Consider the following 6,000-nt stretch of genomic DNA (forward strand, 5'->3'; position numbering starts at 1 on the left):
AAGGAGGAGAGTATAATGAAGCATGTCTGACTTCCGCTTTCCATCATAGCCTGAACTACTTTTACTTTGGAATGCCCTTGGCTGAGAGGGGGCTTAATCAGTCAATTGAACGGCTTAGAATTTTATTTTTGGTTTACACATCTAAGAACACTAATCTCATTCATAAGGGCTCCACCTTCATGACCTAATCATCTCTCAAAGACTCCATCTTCAAATACCCTTGCTTTGGGGTTAGCATTTCAACGTACAAAGTTTGGGGGGATACAAACTTCAGTCCATTGCAGATAAACTACTCTCAGCTAAATGGAACTCAGCAGTTCTTGAATGAACTACCCCATCTTTTTGCCTTTACTTAGACTGTTTCTTCTTCCTGGACTGTCTTTCCCCGATTTCTGTCAGGCTTAAATTCCACTTCCTCCATGAAGTCTTCAACTTTCCAGACTGGAAGTTAGCCTCCCACAGCACAGTGTCTTTACTTCTGTTACAGGATTTTCAAAATGTACCCATCTATCATTATCTGAGTACAAGTCACATACCTGATTGTTAATTTCTGGAAGGCAAAGACTATGTCTTTCTTCTTTCTTTTTTTTTTTTTTGAGGTGGAGTCTTGCTCTGTCTCCCAGGCTGGAGTGCAATGGTGCAATCTCAGCTCACTGCAACCTCCGCCTCCTGGGTTCAAGTGTTTCTCATGCCTCAGCCTCCCAAGTAGCTGGGATTACAGGTGCCCACCACCATGCCCAGCTAATTTTTTGTATTTTTAGTAGAGACAGCGTTTCACCATGTTGGTCAGGCTGATCTTGAACTCCTGACCTTAAGTAATCCATCTGCCTCAGCCTTCCAAAGTGTTGGGATTACAGGCCTGAGCCACTGCAGCCGGCCATGTCTTGTTTTTTTTTTTTTAATCTCCATGTCTCTAATAGCACTGGGCTCAGGGCCCTGCATGCTCAAACACTCAGTGAGGGTCTGCTGAACTGACTCTCTCTGACAGATGCAGACACACATGGGGAACACATATATTTTCAGACTAAGTCTTCTACTGTCTGGGAATGTTAGGGCAAGAGGAGTAAAGATGTCACGATCTGGCAGGAGCTGAGGCTGAGTTCTAAAGGGAGAGGAGGGGAGGGGTGGGAGCCCAGACATGGCTGGTAGGGTTTGCCATTTGAGTAGACTTGTCTTTAGGTTGAGCGGCTTCAAAGTTCTAGAGCCAGAGATAAAAAAAAAAGCTGGGAGTTTCTCTGTCACACCTTTGCAGTCAAATTTGGTTAGGCAAGGGGTGTGAGCTGGAGTGGGGGTAGGTCCTATGGGAACTGGGGAACTTTGCTCCTTACTCTTGGAAATTCTTCAGAGTAGACAAAATCAGTGTCCTTTGTATTATCTTAAGGTTTAACATGTGGTGGGACTTCAAGGAGTCCAGGGACAAAGGTCAAGAACTCACTATTCAAAAAAAAGATAAAAATAACCTATAACTATTTTCTGAAATATTTGTTCTCAGTAGTATTCAAAGAACTGTAAATCCAGACAACGAGGTTGTCTCTGCCTTTTATTTTGTCCATGTGTGGGTGAGGTGTGGGCTGTTCCTTTGTGCATTTTACTTTATTTACTTTGAATAAAATTTTTTTTCTTTTTAGTAAACATCAGGGGAGAGCACACACACAGTCCCCCACTACCACAAATTATGCAGCTGAGTTTCCCACATTTGGGATAATCGCAGGTATCAGCACATCCAGAGTGCAATGGATAAGCCTCACCCTGGGAAAACCACCTTCGTGATTGTGGTATCTCCTATGCCAGGTGCTTTGTGCATTTTAATACACAAATGTAAAATTGATAGAAACTTGGCTACCTTGACTATCTATTTTAAAAGCTCTCTATTAAAAAAAACCTGTATGTTCTTTGATCTAGCAATTCTACCTCTAGAAATTTATCTTTAAGAAAAGGATAAATTGTGCATTTATGATAATGCATAAAAATCTGGCAAACATGTTCACAGTAGTCCACTTTTTAATAATAATAATATATATATCCTAAATATGATTATAGGAATTGAATAAATAAACATTCTTATCATAGAATACTCTGAGGTTGATAAACACGATGGTGAAGATGTTGAGCAGTTTTCCTTAAAACTAGTTCTCAATTCACTGCTGATTTGTGGAAATCTGTCACTGTCTATACCAGGCAGCAACTCGATAAGTCGTCTCAAGAACTGAGGCACAGATTCCTTTAACTTTGTTTTTTCTGAGACAGAGTCTCACTCTGTGGCCCAGGCTGGAGTGCAGTGGCGCGATCTCGGCTCACTGCAACCTCCACATTTTGGAGTAGCTGGGATTACAGGCATGTGCCACCATGCCCAGCTAATTTTTTTTTTTTTTTTTCAGTAGAGATGGGGTTTCACCACATTCGTCAGGTGAGTCTCGAGCTCCTGACCTCAAGTGATCTGCCTGCCTTCACTTTTCAAAGTGCTGGGATTACCAGGCATGAGCCACTGTGCCCGACCTGATCTCTTTAACTTAAACTGCCCTATGCTTGCTTGGTTCAAGTTTTGCTGAGGCCAGAATGAGCAGAAGGTGGGAATGGGTCTGGGTATTGAAGCTCCCATCCCCACATATAGAGAGCTGGGTTTGTGCACAGGTGCTAAGTTGGGAGGTGCTGCAGGATTGGCCTCTCCCGGGGGCAGCTCTGGGGGGAGTCTCTGGTCTTTACCTTTGGTGGCTTTTTTTCTGTATCTAATCTATGGAGGAAATTGCATGGACATCAGGCTGACTCTGACCTGCCTGACGTTAGAAGGGTAATTCTGGACGTGGAAAGATGCTCAGTATCCACTGTCAAGCGAAACAGTTAACGAAACAGAAACAGCCCAGTGCAGTATTGTTTTATTTTTTCTTGGTAGACACATTATCTGTATCTGCACCTACACCTAAACTTCTTTTCATCTAGATACAGGTAGAATAACATCCAGAAAAAAGGTTCACCAAATGTTACTTGTTGTTTCTGGGTTGTGGAAATGCAATAATTTTCATTTGTGTTTATGAGTCCTTAAACATTTTGTTTACTCTCTTTTTTGTTATAAAAACATATATATCAGTTGTGCAATGAAAATTTACAAAGAATAATGATCTCTGGGGAGCTCTGCCTCTGATTTCCTTTTCTCTGCCCTTTAAGCTGTAATATAAGTAACTCCTGATTCCAGGTCTTTTGGCCCACAGTGAGAGTCTGTTTGGAAGAGTTGTTCATCCTGACCGGGCATCTGGGAATGTCACAAAGCAGGTGGGCTTTGAGGAGCTAGCTCTGTAGGGAGAACTCTGATGGGAGGAAGGCCATGCCAAGCTGAGGGGGCAGCATGAGCGAGAAAAGGAAATGGCTCACTGTGGACAATGAGTTAATTCCAGGCCTTTATGGACGTTGATGCTGAGTGCAGGTATCTGAGATGCTTCATGGGAGAAGGAAGCTAGCCAGGTACTCACTTATTGCCTTCCATAAGGATACAGGGAACTGCTTTAATTGTTCTTTTCCTCTTTTTCATTTGAAAGTCTTGTCCTCATGAAAGGACAGGTGCATGGAGGGCAGAAACTTATTTTGAAAGTCCCTCAGCAAATTTCCCAGTGCTAGACAGAGGGGTTGTCAGCGGATGCCTGCTGGCGAGACTAGAAAGAACTTGAGTTGACAATGACAGGCAGAAATATATGCCACCCCAAAATATATCAGCCTAAAAGATGCCTTCTCAATTGAAGGCAATTGAGAAGAAGCAGATACAAGAAAAGCTCACTGTCTCACCCTTTCCCCAATCATTTGCCTAAAAGCAGAACATAAATTTGTAAAAGGGTCCCTTTTCCCCTTCCTACTAGTTCAGACAGAAATTAATCACTGAGGACAACACTAGACTCATATCAGCCCAGAGATGGCAGTGGAGAAACCCACATACAAACCTTAGTTAGCCTTTATCTTCCATTATTTTCTCCATATATTTGCCTTTCCACAATTTGCCGCCCCTAGAAGCTCAAAGTTTTTTTCCTTTGTCTTGTCACTTCTCTAAAAATTTATTGTTCTTTTGTTAAGATGTCATATAAGCCCAAGTTCTAACCACCCTGATTTACTCATTGATGGGTACTGCCATGTGAAGGCATGATGTGCCTGTTAATAACCTGTTTTTCTCTTGTTAATCTGTCTCTTCTTAGTCTAATTTGCAGGGCCCCAGCTGCAGAACTCAAGATGGCTAGAGCAAAAGATATTTTCCCTCCCTACAGCATGAATTCCATTAAGGTAGCTTTAGGGGATAGCTCCCTGTCCCTTGTTATAGGTCTGTAGGAAGCTTCGAAGATAGCTAAGCTGGATGTGGTGGCTCATGCCTATAATCCCAGCACTTTGGGAAGCTGAAGAGGGAGGAATTTGAGACTAACCTGGGCAACATGGCGAGACTTCCGTCCCTACAAAAAATAAAAAATTAGCCAGGTGTGGTGATGCATGCCTGTTGTCCCAGTTGAGGTGGGAAGATTGCATGAGACCAGAAGTTTGAGGCTGCAGTGAGCCATGATTGAGCCACTGTACTCCAGCCTGGACCACACAGTGAAACCCTGCCTTGAAAAAATAGAAAGAAAGAATGAAAGAGAATGGCCTATTTAAAGAATTCCTTCCTCTAAAGCTGTTTTTACTAGAGGCATGAGGGTTCTTATGAGTAATTTGGTACACATAGTAGTTGATATGGTTTGGTCCTGTGTCCCCAACCAAATCTCATGTCGAATTGCAATCCCCACATGTGAGGGGAGGAACCTAGTGGGAGGTGGCTGGATCATGGGGCGGATTGGATTTCCCCCTTGCTGTTCTCATGATAGTGAGTGAGTTCTCACGAGATCTCATCATTTAAAAGTGTGTAGCACCTCCCCCTTCTCTCTCTCTCCTGCTGTCATGTAAGATGTGCCTTGCTTCCCCTTTGCCTTCCACCATGATTGTAAATTTCCTAAGGCCTCCCCAGCCATGTGAAACTGAGTCAGTTAAACCTCTTTTCTTTATAAATTACCTAGTTTCAGGTCGTTCTTTATAGCAGTGTGAATATGGACTAATAGTTAAATTTAGCTTATAAATAATTTGCTTTTTGTTCATCAGAATAGATTCAGGGATATCTATATGATAAAACAACTCAAACTCACTTGCACGCTGACATGCTTCTTGCCTGGAAGACTGTGGGCCTGCTGAGAATTATATCTAACCTCCTGCTCTCATGACCCCCACAGCATAGTGAACCACCCTCACTGACGCATCTGGATAGTTAAATTACTCACACACTTATCAAATTTTCCTCTATCTGCCAAACCAGGAACAAAGAAAACTGGCAGGTACTACTTGGGGTCTTTTCAAAATCTGGCCACTCCTTGGAAACGCACTCTAGGTCCCTGCCCCACCCTTGCGTGTGATGGGGTGGGGGTGGTTGGCTCTGAGGTACACGTGTGAGATGGGAATTCCACTCAGGCAACTTTAGGGAATGGCTTCTCCCCCGTTAGACAGGAGCCCACGAACAATGCTGGTGTGAGTATGCTCAGAGGGGAGACACAGGAAGGGAGATGGGGCCTGGACACCTCTCCTCAGCTGCCAGAGTCATCCCTGTGGCAGCCGAGGGCCTCTCTCACTGCTCCCTGGCCAGGGAGGGAGACTTGGAGGGGGCCATTATTTTTGCAGTTTGTGAACTTGCCTTATTAGTTGGGGGATGATTTCCCAAGGACTTGAAAGGAATATCTGAACATAGAAACCCGCAGGAGGGATTAGGAGTCCTGTCATCCCGGGAGAGAAGGTGGCAGTCCCTAACCCTATTCCCTCACAGTTAGGCCCTGGAGGGCACGTTGGTAATGGGAACATTCACTCCAGACTGTTAGTGTCCAACTCTCTGGAGGTCAAAGCGAGTCCTGCCCTTTCCCCAGCAGTCACTTTGCTGCTCTCCTTTGTCCTGCCCTGAGGTCCAGAAGCCCTTGGGCACAGCTGTGAGGGTTTTAGGAATGTTTTTGTTTTCCT

General features: G+C 44.0%; 1 non-coding gene across 1 annotated transcript; it reads right to left on the reverse strand.

The window, feature by feature from the left end:
* Positions 1-1,635: 1,635 nt before the first annotated feature.
* LOC112130016 (U1 spliceosomal RNA) lies at positions 1,636-1,799 on the reverse strand. The gene has a single exon (XR_002912336.1). It is a non-coding gene; the product is annotated as a U1 spliceosomal RNA (small nuclear RNA).
* Positions 1,800-6,000: the final 4,201 nt, after the last annotated feature.

The sequence above is a fragment of the Pongo abelii genome, chromosome 17, assembly GCF_028885655.2.
Source record: "Pongo abelii isolate AG06213 chromosome 17, NHGRI_mPonAbe1-v2.0_pri, whole genome shotgun sequence".
Classification (NCBI taxonomy): Eukaryota; Metazoa; Chordata; class Mammalia; order Primates; family Hominidae; genus Pongo; species Pongo abelii.